At 40.9% G+C, this 12,980-nt stretch overlaps 1 long non-coding RNA gene across 1 annotated transcript in view; it reads right to left on the reverse strand.

Annotated features, from left to right (window-relative positions):
- Window positions 1–12,980, reverse strand: part of LOC135319327 (uncharacterized) — a 175,260-nt gene that overhangs the window by 137,602 nt on the left and 24,678 nt on the right. The window contains exons 3-7 of the long non-coding RNA XR_010377838.1: window positions 10,621–10,806; window positions 9,925–10,064; window positions 8,671–8,730; window positions 7,911–8,135; window positions 1,118–7,292 (exon numbers count right to left, since the gene is read on the reverse strand). This is a non-coding gene — a long non-coding RNA (uncharacterized LOC135319327). The remainder of the gene's footprint in view (window positions 1–1,117; window positions 7,293–7,910; window positions 8,136–8,670; window positions 8,731–9,924; window positions 10,065–10,620; window positions 10,807–12,980) is intronic.

Consider the following 12,980-nt stretch of genomic DNA (forward strand, 5'->3'; position numbering starts at 1 on the left):
GAACTCATCAGTTTTCACCCAGAGCTCCCTCTGCAGCTTTCCCTCCTCAGAGCACAGCAGGACCATCTCTTACCTCATTAATCCACCCAGAAACCTGGGCCTTACTCCATCCTACCTTCACAGACATCATTCATCCTTTCCTTTTTACCATCTAAACATGCCTAAAGTCTGTTCATTTTTTCCCAGTGACTGTCCCACTGACTGTCCCACTGCTCAGGTGGAAGCCACCAACACTGCCCACCTGGACTCACGAGTCTCCCAAGTGGCCCCACAGCCGCTCTCCCATACTAGACACAAATGGGATATTGTCACTCCCGTGCTTTTATGACTCTTTTCAAACCTACTTTTCTTAGAAGAAACTCCAAGTTTTTCACCTGGTGAAGGTGTTTGCCATGAAACTTTGAGCTCAGGAACGGCAGGACCCCCCTCCTTCTTGGCCCTCCCCTTTCCCCAAGGCCCCGCCCTCTTCCCCTCAGTCCCGCCCTCTGGCACAGCGCTGGCTCAGGAGGACCTGCTGAGCTACACCAGCCTGTATTCTAACCCTGGTCTTGAGTTCTTAGCAAACTGCTTCAATTATCCATACAAATCCAAGGTAGATTAGAAAGATTTTAGATGTTGAGCTAGACTATTGATTTGGGGATTTTGCACTAGCAACCTGCAAGTACATGTTCTAATGATTCTGTCTTCTTAAAACCACACCCAGATTTTAGTAGTATTTGTGGAATGTCTTCGGAGTAAAAGGGACTGTACTTTAACAGACTATATGTTTTATAACATGAACAACCCGGACAGGGTCACAAATGGAATCGCCTCACAAGTGACAGAAGACAGGTGAGAGGCACAAAGCAACAGGTCTCAAAGATGGTAAGAGCAAAGTTGTTTCGCCAACCCCCCAAAAATTCCTGAAAGAACCAAAAATTCTGAATTTTGAAAGCAAAATGCTATCATATATAGAAATAAAATAAATGATCCTCTTCATCAGTGTTTCAAGATCTGACTCCAGATATTTTAGCAGGCCATACTGAATCCTAGCACAGAAAAATCAGATGGACTAGTGGTGAGTAAGTTCCAGGAAAACGGCAGTAATTCCTCCACTTGTGTAAAGACATACACTCACCTGCCGAAGGTGAATGTAGAATGCATTCTGGAGAAATTCGGAAGCTTCCAGGGTCCGCTTCTGAATGGCAAGGACACGGACAGCTTGGGAGCATGCTTCTAACTCAGTCACCGGCATTCTTACACTGCAGGGGGAAAAGGAGGCCCTCAGTCGAGAGCAGAGATATTCCTGTCGTGTCTCCCAGGCCGCGCCTCGGGGACTCAGTGCCATGCAGCAGCCCGGCCCCAGGCGAGGACCCGCAGCGTGGCCCACCCAAGCAGGAGGGGCACTGTGCTTGAGAAATCCCATCCCCGATGGGGGCAAGAGGGGCTGGTGGGGTTGAGTGAACCTATAAATGCCCACAGAAATATGCCTGCATTCATTCAAGTGATACAAGCAACAGTAGCAGGCTATTTAACAGAATTTCAATTTTCTGTGGAAATTTTGAAATTCCTTTCTGCTTGTCCCCTGCACTCTGAGACAGGCTTAGGCTATCTCACACCTGCAGCTCTGAAGCAATAGTTGTGAAGTAATTTTACTTTGCTGCACGTGTCTACGCTCCCCGTGTCACTGTGTCTGTCCTCTCTTAACACAGTCGGATATCTTCCTGGATCTCTACCTGAGTTCCTTTCTCCTCCTCCTCAGATCCTGAGATAAAGGACAAGTGAAGACACATGACCAGAAAAGGCACTGTGGACTTGACAGAAATCCACAGTGACCCCCTCGGTGAGTGCTGCCCACCCCTTACCTTCGATTCTCAAGGTTCTGCACAGGGTGACATCCAGCCCAGAGAGGTGGCCCAATTAAATGCTATGTGGCTTGGGCACGGGGACAGGTGCAGGAGCTGGTTCCGGGGCCAGGCCCCTCCCCACGTCTGCTCCCCTCTCCCCCGAAGCCCCGCTGCCAAGCACTCAGGCTCCGTGATCTTATGTCCTTCTCTTCTACTCTACTCCAAACCCTTTTCCTTTTCCTTTTTTCCCTAATTATCCCCAGCTGGAGTGATTTTTCAATCGCAGTATCTAAAAAATTTCCTGCTGCAGAAAATGAGGTCTCCAGATATCAATGCCCATATGCTGGCTCCTGAAGAGAGCCGCTGGCTAGGGGGACCCTCACCAACACTCACGGGGTATCAGACATGTTCCAGGGTCGGCCACCCCCAACAAGAGTTCGCTGTGACCCCTATGCCCGCACAGCATCTCTGCTCACAAAAATATAGCTGGCCCACTTATCGGTTATTAAGAAGCAAAAATACAAAATTGCTCATGTTTCTTACTAAAATTATCTATGAAGCAGAAAAGGGAATTGTAATAGAAAAGAACAATTTTGACCCCATGTTAGGTCTCTTCCTTTGGCTTTAACCCTGTGCCCTGTTTTCTAGGCTCAGCCTTGTTATCTCTGCACCATTTGTAAAAGAAAGTTGCCTTTATACTGAAATATCCAGGACAGCCTCTTCTCCTGGCCGTGATCTTGAAGGATGCTAGCTAATCTGCACTTATGTAGAGATGGCAAGTTGCAAAATGGAGAATAACTTTGTTTTATTTTTGGAAGTTTTACAGGTGCAACATGATTTGATCCACATGGACAGCTGCAAGAACAGCGGATTCAAAGGACAAGCAATTCATACAACAAGAAGTTTCCAACAACCAACCGCAGCCCCGCCCCTTTTTAGTATAAAAGCAGACACAATTCTGACTTGGGGAAGATGGTTCTCCAGGACATCAGTCTGCCATCTTCTGGGTCTGCCAGCTTTGCAAATAAAGTCACTATTTCTTGCTCCAACACCTCATCTCCCAGTTTATTGGCCTGTCATTTGGTGAACAGAATGAGTTTGGACTCGGTAACAAAATGACTGCATTGGTGGTAGTATGTCTCCACTGATTCCTCGTTTCCAATATGTAACATGCACATTATTTATGATCTAGTGCAAATAATTCATCAAAGACAACCACAAAAAGAAACTATACTCACCCAGCTATCAACACTGAAGTCAAAACCTGTCAATTTTATATGCTATTTAAGAACACAACCGAAAAACCTAACATAGGGAGTTGATTCCACGGAAATAAAATTATTTCTACTCCTTCAAAACTTCTTCTTTTCTTTTCTATTTTATTTTGTTTTGCTTATTGAAAAGAAAATAAAAGTCAAATCATTTTATTTCACGTATTTTTGTTATACCTACATAGTTTAAATACTACAAAAAGACTTAAATTGCAATAAAAAATTGTTCATATATTAGTGTAAAGATATATACACAATCAATGGGGATTAGGAAAGGAATGGACATTTACTAAAAATCCACTGCAATCCAGTCTTTTACAAGCATATCCTGGAATATAAGCTCTATTATCCAGGGATCCTCACCCACATTCTCACTGCTGAGTCGCTTAGTAATCAACCACTAAGTCACCAGCATAGAACCATGTGATCAGTATTTTAGGAATAAATGAGGGAATTAGCTCATTCAATTCAAAAACAAAAACCCTAAAATAAATACTGAACTTATTTACAGATAAAGAAAATTTGTCCCCAAAAAAGTAAAGTTTCTTCCTCAAGGTCACAAAGATAATAACTGGTAAAGGCAAGATTTGAACTAATCTGCCTGATTCTAAAAACTAAGGTGGAAATCCCATTCGACTTGGGAGTGTCCAGCTGCACAGCCTATCACCCTATCTTTGTTCAGAGCTGGCCTTAGACAGCCTGAGACAGCACCCCATTCCTGTGGAACTCGAGGGCAAACGATAACAATAAGGATTTTATATCCAGCAGTTTCTTAGGTCTCATGTATATAAAGTGTCAGCAGGTCAGCCGAAAATCTCTGGGAACCATGAGTGGGTCCAGACCTTTTTGCTGATTAGAAACTCAATCTATCAGGATAGAGTGACCTTCCCATGAGAGGCCACATGGACATAAACTAAAGGCAGCTGAACAATGGAAACTAGCAAGACCCCGGAACTCAAGCAAGGATCCCTGCCATCCCCCACCCAGTTGCCTCTTCATCCACGTGGACACGAAGACAGAAGACCCGCGTTCTTGTCCAAGTTACACTATCATGGATTCTCACCCATAAAATGTTACGACTCTATGCTGTCGTAAGTCCTTTCCAACTCAAATATGATGACAACAATATCTCAGCAGAATATCTATGTCTCCACTTCCCCTCTTCTAATAGGAGAATATTTCTGTGGACACAAAGCAGAAATCCAATTTAAAAAACCATGCAAGAAGCCAGGCGAATTTCTGCTTAAGAGACTTTGCTCTCACGCTCAGTGAATGAAAACTCAGAAAAAGCGGTCCTTCTCCCTCAGCAAATGGGAGGAAGCCTGATTGTGTGTGTGTGTGTGTGTGTGTGTGTGTGTGTGTGTGTAAATCAAATATAATCATGTCTGGGACGTGTACAGATTTTTTTTAATTTCACTGTAATTTCATGGGGATGAGCCAACATTTAAAGTAACTTGAATCTAGTGTTCTGAGACAGACTCAGTCTCTTTTGGTGGAGGAGGTGAAAGGGGAGAGTAAAGGAGGAAAAAGGTAAATGAAGCAAAGAAGTAAGAATACTGCTAGGGAAAGGCAAGACGTTAAATTTGTTCCTCATTGCATCACATACAAATTAGGGACTGGCTTTCCCCCGATGTCTTATCGAGCACTGAGTTGCAGAAGAAGAGGCGACAGCCCATTTCTCACTGAGATTGTGACTGTACGTGGCATCTTATAGACACAAATCATTTACACTGATCAAACAGTCTAGCAGCAGGCTGTAATTCTCCTGTTTTGAGAGACAAGAAAACAGGGGTTCAAAGAGGATGTATAAGTTGACAAAAGTCAGAGGACAAGTAAACTAAAGAGGATGAATTCAAACTCAGATCTGAATGCAGAGTCTCATCTTCCCACTCCCAGGACTGGAAAATCCTTAACACACAGGCTCCCCAGTTCCCCTGCAGTGTTCCTGGCACCAAGCATTTCCCATGACAGAGGTCTCCAGTTCTCACAAACACAGCACTCTGTGCAGCCAATGACCTTCATTGGATCTTGATCACCTACCTGCCACGCCCACCAGGCTTCACCATACAGGCAGGAAAGCTGGCTTTCAAGTGCATACAAAGCCACCCCCGGTCTAACCTGGGCTCTTCTGCGGCTTCTCCAGCCTAAAGGCAGCCATGAAAGTGCTCACAGTTTGTACGTGAGCCACACTACCTCTCTCCATCTGTCTCCCCACCTATACTACTTAGCTATGAACATTTTGAGAATCTTGGAAACAAATTTTTAAAAACAGAAAAGAAAGGATTCTGGAACAAGTACTTAATACTTACAATTTTAAATGACAATTTACAAAGTGAGTATTGACAAACCGAATCTTCCTTTCTAAATGTCAGTTTTAAGCATTTAAAAATATAATAGCAAAAAATTCTCACTTACAAAATTAACAAAAACATAAACAATAATCTGGAATAAATTCAAAAATAATGCCCATATTCTAAACGGAGAAACTTCAGGACTGTACTGAGGGTTAAAGTAAGAGGTATGAATGTAGAGACATAAACATATTGCATGGAGAAAAGCAGTTTTGTAAAGATGTAAGTTCTCCTAAGAATAATTCAAAACTTACTAAAAAATCCCATGAAAATTCCAATCTGATTTTTTTTAACTTGAACAAAATATTTTGGAATTCTTCAGGAATAATAAAGTCATAATACTTGACAAGAAAATTTGGGATGGAAGAAAAGAATCGAAAAAATCAGACTGCCAGTTATTAAATAAATTTTTACAATATGTAAGATATGGTGCTGGAGTAAGGAAAGGAGATTGACAGAAGGGAACCATGAGCTCAAAAAGAGACTCTAGTGTATGTAAGTATTTTGTACAGGTGGGATTTCAAATCAAAGAGAAAAGTATGAATTCGATAATTGTCCTGGGACAGAGAATCACCTGGAAAGAATAAATTCTATTCCTGTCATAATGACCACAAGATAAATTGCAGATAGTGATGTAAATATTAAAAAGTACTAGTAACAGCAAATACAACTCTTTGCTCTAATTAACTCAAATTCTCCTCACTATAACATGTACTATTATAATCTGCATCTTAGAGATTAAAAAAACCTACAGAAGAGATTTATTCCATTATAAGAGAGTATTTCTAAGAATAATGTCAAAGATAAAACCCATAAGGAAGACATTTACTATCTTAAGAATAGTTTGAGCCACAACAAAAATCAAAAAACTTCCTGAACAAAATGAAAGGAAAGAAATGACAAGAAAAAGCTCTGTGATACATGTTGATGAATTCACGAAGTTAATTTTCATAACATACAAAAAGCTGTCACAAAGCAACAAGAAGCTCCCTCACTTAAATGTGGGCAAAGGACAAAAGGAATCATTCATTTTAAAAAAGTCAAATGGCTAATGAGTGAAAAATGCTCAAAACTTCACTGGTAATCAAATGCAAACAAAAACAATGAAAAAGCACTTTTGCTTATCATATTGGCAAATATTTTTAAGATATTCTAGCTAGTGTCCATCTGTGGGAGAACAAATCATGAGCGACTTTTTCAGAGGATGACATATCAATGGATTTGTAAGCTCTGAAAAACGTACATACACACTGACTCAACTCCACTTCTAGGAATCGTTTCCTTTAAGAAAAAAAAATCAGTCCAAAAAGATATACCCATCAGGGCATTTAGACAGCACTGTTTACAAAGGTGGGAAGAAAAACTGAAGTGAAATCATATCCAGCGATAGAGAATTGGTTACATAAGTAATTGTGCATTTTTTCATTCCCCAATGGAGAAGGAATTTCTAGTCTCTTGAAAGGAGTCTGTGATGAATGTAAATGTCACATCCAGGGACTAAATTTCCAGAAGCCTTAACTAAAGGAATACACATACAAGATCACAGGAATGTCTGTACAAAAAGGATGCAACTCAAACATTCTTTCTGACAGTGGAAAATGGAGAAAACTTAACTGTCCAACATCAAGACAATGATGCGGTAAATCAAGGCGAGCTGCGGGCGCTGAGGGAGCCGGCGTTTCACCGTGGTCCAGGGCCTTGTCCACAGCACTCTCCCACCAAATGTGTCCGTGGACAAGAGACGACACCCACACATCAGGAGACCCCTCCAATCTATCTGAAAGGACCGGGTGAGTCTGGATTGGGCGGACGTCCATGATATTCCCCTGAGTGAATAAAGCGAGCTGCAGAAAAACATATAGTATGGTCTCATTTTTAAATAAAGCATATATACACACACCTATACATTGATTTCTCATATGTGTATATATATGTATCTCATAGGCATAAAGGTCATGAAATATATATACCAAATTTTCAACACCTTTTACTCTCAGGAAATAATTGGAAGTGAGTTAGGGGCTTTCCTGTACCACCACAGTTCTCTTTTCAGTATTTCAGTTAAGTATACTTGGAACTTAAAAGTTTATTTAAGTCCAAAGTAAAATGGACGATGCCTCCATAAGACAGAATGCTACACTGGTCTTTAAAAATCATGCCAGGGGAGATAGAATATTGTAGAAAAACATGTAATAAGCCGAATGGAAAATGGAGGTCTCCGAACAGTAAACAGGGACAGAGAGTGCTCACTGGTTTTTATGACAGAGATGATACACACTGACGAAAAGAACAGAAAATAAATGTTAAATTGTTAATTATTATCTCTGAGTAGCGGGACCATGATAGACTCTTTTGCCCTTTTTTTCAGACTTATTATATTAAATGCACATTAATTTTCATCTGAAAAAAGCATTTTTAGATGTGTAGTACCACACAGTGTGGAATAATACATCAATACTTACAGAAACAAGTAACTAGGAGACACCGCAGCAGTGCCACACAATGTAGAACGGGCGATCCTGATTAACACCACGCAGTTACATAAGGATCCACAAAGTGAGAGCACCTGCTGTAACAGGGCGTGGCCCCCTTCTATTTGTCAGTTGTGTCTTCAGGGCTGAGGCAGTTCTGAGCACGGCCAGTGTCAGTTCTGGTGTCTGCATGGATGCTACTGGAGGTGAGGGCACCTGCAAGCAGAAAGGAAGAACTGAAACCATCCTCTGCCTTTTCTGTCTTGTTTCTTTGTTACTTTAAAAGAGAGGCATAAATAAGATAAACTGTGTATCTCCCCTACTGAAATTTCAGTAATGAAACCGTTTTTAAAGGCTTCAGAGCTTATATTCTGTCTATAACTGTCTTTTCAACAAAGCATCATATTTATTAAATGTTAATTGACTCAGTTAATTAACTCCCTGGTGAAATATTCAAGTAAAGAACATGAAATGCCTTACGTAAAAGAACCACACCTGCAGTGACTAGCTCAGCTGTCTTGACGGCAGTGTAGTCAGCCCCCACCATCCCGTGGCCCTGAGCTCCTGATGCTGGTAAGAGAGCACGCTGCCGCCTCAGATGGAGAGATACTGTGAAAGCATTTTTTGAAATCTACAGTACTGACAAAACATAACTGACAAATCACAGGCTCCTTTGAAGCTGTCAATTTTGGTTTCTGGCCAACCCCATTCAATGAGCAGAACCACCCCATTCCCGAGTCATGGGACTCACGTGGGAAGAAGTTTTGGAGAAATTTCCAGGTACAGAATGTAACCAACTATATGTAGAACTCTGACAAAAGAAAAGATGAAATACTCTGATGCTGAAACACTCAAAATATTCTCCTAAGCCTTAGTAGCTGGAAAGGCTGGACTTCTCCTCAGCCACTTATTGATTTCACAGCCAGTGAGCATCTCCCACAAACCCTGTTTCCCTGTGTCTGCTGGGAGCCTCAGGCACACTGTTGCTGTCGATCTTATAAGTCACAGGGCAGACGTGTGTCTCTCATGTATGCCACCCTCACACAGGCTCGCCTCCTAGCCTCACTGTCTGAAATTGGCCCCATTTTCTCACCTGTTTATTTGGTATCTGTTCTCCTGTAAGCTGCCTGAAATGCTTTTTGGAACAAGTCAGAAGAATGAGTGGGTAGAGAAATGGACAGATGGACAGGTGAGAGGTGGGCAGACAGACAGAGAGACTCCAAGAAAAGGGGAACAAAGAAAATTTCCTATGCAGAACCCTCCTCTAGTCAGGGAAGAAAACCGCCACGGAGAAGTGTGAAGAGGCAGGTGGCTTAGGACTTTTTCCTGGATTCCATGAAAAGTCACACCAAGAGAGAGGGTAGAACTATAAATAATAAAAGAAAAAAGCATGCATGCTTGAAAAATATATCTACAATATGTACTTTCTAAAGAATAGATTCAAATCAGCAGGGCCCAATTACACAATCCTTGGATATTTACAGAAGTGAGAATCCCATCTCCAAACCACAAGGCATCCCTTTGGAGCACTGAGAGTCTACACGGGTCTGTTACAAAGCCATCACCGCAAAAGCTATGCTCTCCTGCACTTACGAGGAACGAGCAGCTGTGCTCGGGCTGCCCACGCGCATCATTTACACCCTACAGCACCTCTACCGGGGAGGGACGCCTAGCGAGCCCCATCTCTGCAGGACAGAAAACAAGCCCGGGAGAGGCTAAGCCGACCTACCAGTTCTCCATCTCACAGGACTGGTCACTCCAGAGCAGGACTCGAACTCGGACCCACGTTTGTAATCACGGTACTACCGTGCATTGTGTGCTTTTTGTGTGTATGATACATTTGTTTCTGGCATGAAAGGATATTTAATAAATGATCGATTGTCCTGTCTATCTCATTTGCTCACAATCAATCTTTATAGTGTTGAATTGTACTCTTTTTCCGTGGAGAAAGGAACGGAACGAGCGGGTGTTAGAATGAGGTGGGGCTCCATTCTTTATCTGTTACCTCATCTCATCCAAGTCCCCAACCAGGGAGAAGGAGCAAATGTTTTCTTCATCTTTTAAAGAGAGGGCTCCACTGATGGTGACTTAACTCCAAAACCAAGTCTGGGGAAAGGGCACATTCAGCAACCAGAGCAGTATCACCTGTAGGAAGGCGAAAACAGCTCACGGGAGGGCTCAGGGGGTCAGCCTGATTTAATTTCAATTGATAAAACAATAATACACTCTAAAAATACTAGCATGCAATGGTTTGGCTCTTTCTTGACATTTAGCAAGTTTCCAGAGCCCACATGTAAAATTATCGTGAACCAGTGAAAGGAAGTGTCTACAGACAAGAAAACTCAATGCCACAGGTAGACTGAAACCCAGGCTGGAGGAACGGAAGAGAAAGGGCATAGTAAAGAAGTGGGGAAAGGCTGGGAAAAAAAAAATCACACGGTTTCTCAAGCATCATCCAAGAAGCATATAATCATTCAAGAGTGAGAGAGTTACTGAGGTCCTATTCTGTGCAAGATTGTAGAGCGGGTGAAGCAAGAGCGCAGCGACCATGGTGGCAGCAAGTGGCGGGGCTCAAATACATTTCTGATCCCGGTACCTGGCACACATGTCCTCAGTATAAAGGCAAAAAAAAAAAAAAAAAAGTAAAATAACTCTGTAAACTCAAAGCATTGTCAAAAAAAGTTAAAGAAGACCTAAATACCTGGACAGACAAACCACGCACATTCCTGGATCAGAAGACAGCGCTCTTGGAATGGCAGTGCTCCCCAGAACGATCCGTATATTCAACGTGGTCTCGATCACAATCCCTGCGGGCTCCTCTGCAGAAACTGACTAGCTGCTGCTACAATTCATATGGGAATTCGAGGGTCTCAGTAACCAAAACGTACTTGAAAATGAAGAAAAATATGAGAGGACTTGTAATTCTCAATTTCAAACCTTACAACTGTATCTCTAGGTGAGATTAGAGGCCATTGTGAAGTTATTACTGTGTTTATCTGTATTTTCTAAATTCTCTACAATGAATATAACTGTTACAATAAGAAAAATAAAAAGTAAGGTATCTTTTAAAACATGCACACCGATTCATTAATTGGGAAAAAATATTTTAACTATAAAGAGGTAAACAAATATCTAGTGAAAAAGAACTACTTAAAAACAAGAGTGTATTTACATTTTTCATAAATTGAAAACTGAAAAGCACAAACACATCAAGTTTCTAGGGAGACCGATGCAACATATTAATAGTTATTTTCAAAAATTCTAATTGAACAATGAAAACTCAAGAAAGGGAAAATCGCGATTGACAGCCAACAGCAAACACATGGAGAGCAAAGGCCTAGAAATCACAGTTCCTTTAACTCTGATACTAACTCAATAGAAGAGGAAATTCCTCCCTGAGGGGACAGTGGAATCCCATGCATAAGACAGGATAGACAGTACAAACTGCACTAGAATCTGGGGTGATTTTCTTAGAATAATTCTAAAGTTACAACATTGCTGAAAAACTATAAAAACATTGACAGACAGATTAAAACACACAGTCATAGATATTATATAGAAACATATGAAGTCTGCTCCCATGTTGCATAGAAATACAAACATATTTGTTCATTTATGGGCACTGAATATTTTATCCCAGGTAGAATATTTCAACTAAAACAAAAAATCAATAATACACAACTCTTGTCAAATCTACTTGATAAGTTACTCTGCTATGTAACCATAATGTGTCTAAGATAGATCTAAAATTAGTGAAAAAGATCTTTGTATGGTTTCTTGAACTCTTCTCAAAATTCCAAGCTTAATTTTAAAATAGACCTGAGCAATATTTCTATATTAACTTTTCCCTCGTGAAATGAACAGCACAGTCTGTTGTCAAAATTCTGTCCTTACAATGATTCACAAGCACCGTATCCTAACAATACTGCTGGACAGCAAGGCACTATCCAGACACTGTGACCAAACAAATGAAACACAAGGAAGACAGTGACCCTATTCTGGAGGGCTTACCGTCTGTGTCAACTCTGGGGTTTTTATTTGATTGGTTTGATTGGGTAGCAAAATAAAATCAATCAAGTACTTTTTTCTTTGAGCATTCTGTAAGTCATGACTCTGTTGTTAGTGTCATGAGAAGGAAAGACTAAAGCAAGACTTCATTAGGTCAATTAGCAACAGCCGTCACTGGGGAGAGAGTAATAAAGAAGTTAACTGATAGCAATGCTTCTGCCTACATGAGACCTAAAATAAACCTACACTGATCTCTTTAAGAAAAATGAGGAGATGAGGCCCCAATGAGAAAAACAAAAACTAACAAGAAATCAAAAAAGTAAAGACATTTTCATTAATGATTCCAGGAAGGAGTGGAGCATGGTGGTGAAGAGCACAGATGCTGGGGACAAACATGAGGGTCTGAACTCCCACAGCACTGGGTAGCTTTGACACTGACAAGTCAGTGAAATTTTCTGCATCCCAGTCTCCTATCCATAGACTGGGGACAAAAACAGCACCCGTCTCCTAGAACGGTCCTAATAATTAAGTTATTTTATATGTAAAAGTTTAAATAAAATACCTCAGATATTAAATATTACCCCCCCAAAAAAGGAAAAAGAAAACAGAGATAAATTGGAGTTCATCAAATTTTAAAACTTTGCTTCAAAGGACACCATCCAGAAAGTGAAAAAACAACACACAGAAGAAAATTTTTTCAAATCATTTATCTGATAAGGAATTTGTATCTACCAAAAAAAAAAAAAAAAAAGAACTTCCTACAACTCAACAATAAAAAGGCAACTCAATTAAAAAATGAATAGAGGATCTGAAAAAATTTTTCAAGGAAAATATACAAATGGCCAATAAGCACAATGAAACGATATTCAATATCATTAGCTGTAATGGAAATCAAGTCAAAACCACTAGGAGAAACCGCTTCACACTCACTACAATAGGTTATAATCAAAAAAAGTGTAACAAGCACTAATGAGGACACAGAAGATTCAGAGGTCGCAGCCGTTGCTGGTGAGGATGTAACACAGTCTGGCCATTTTGGAAAAACGCCTGGCA

Source organism: Camelus dromedarius, chromosome 25, assembly GCF_036321535.1.
Source record: "Camelus dromedarius isolate mCamDro1 chromosome 25, mCamDro1.pat, whole genome shotgun sequence".
Classification (NCBI taxonomy): Eukaryota; Metazoa; Chordata; class Mammalia; order Artiodactyla; family Camelidae; genus Camelus; species Camelus dromedarius.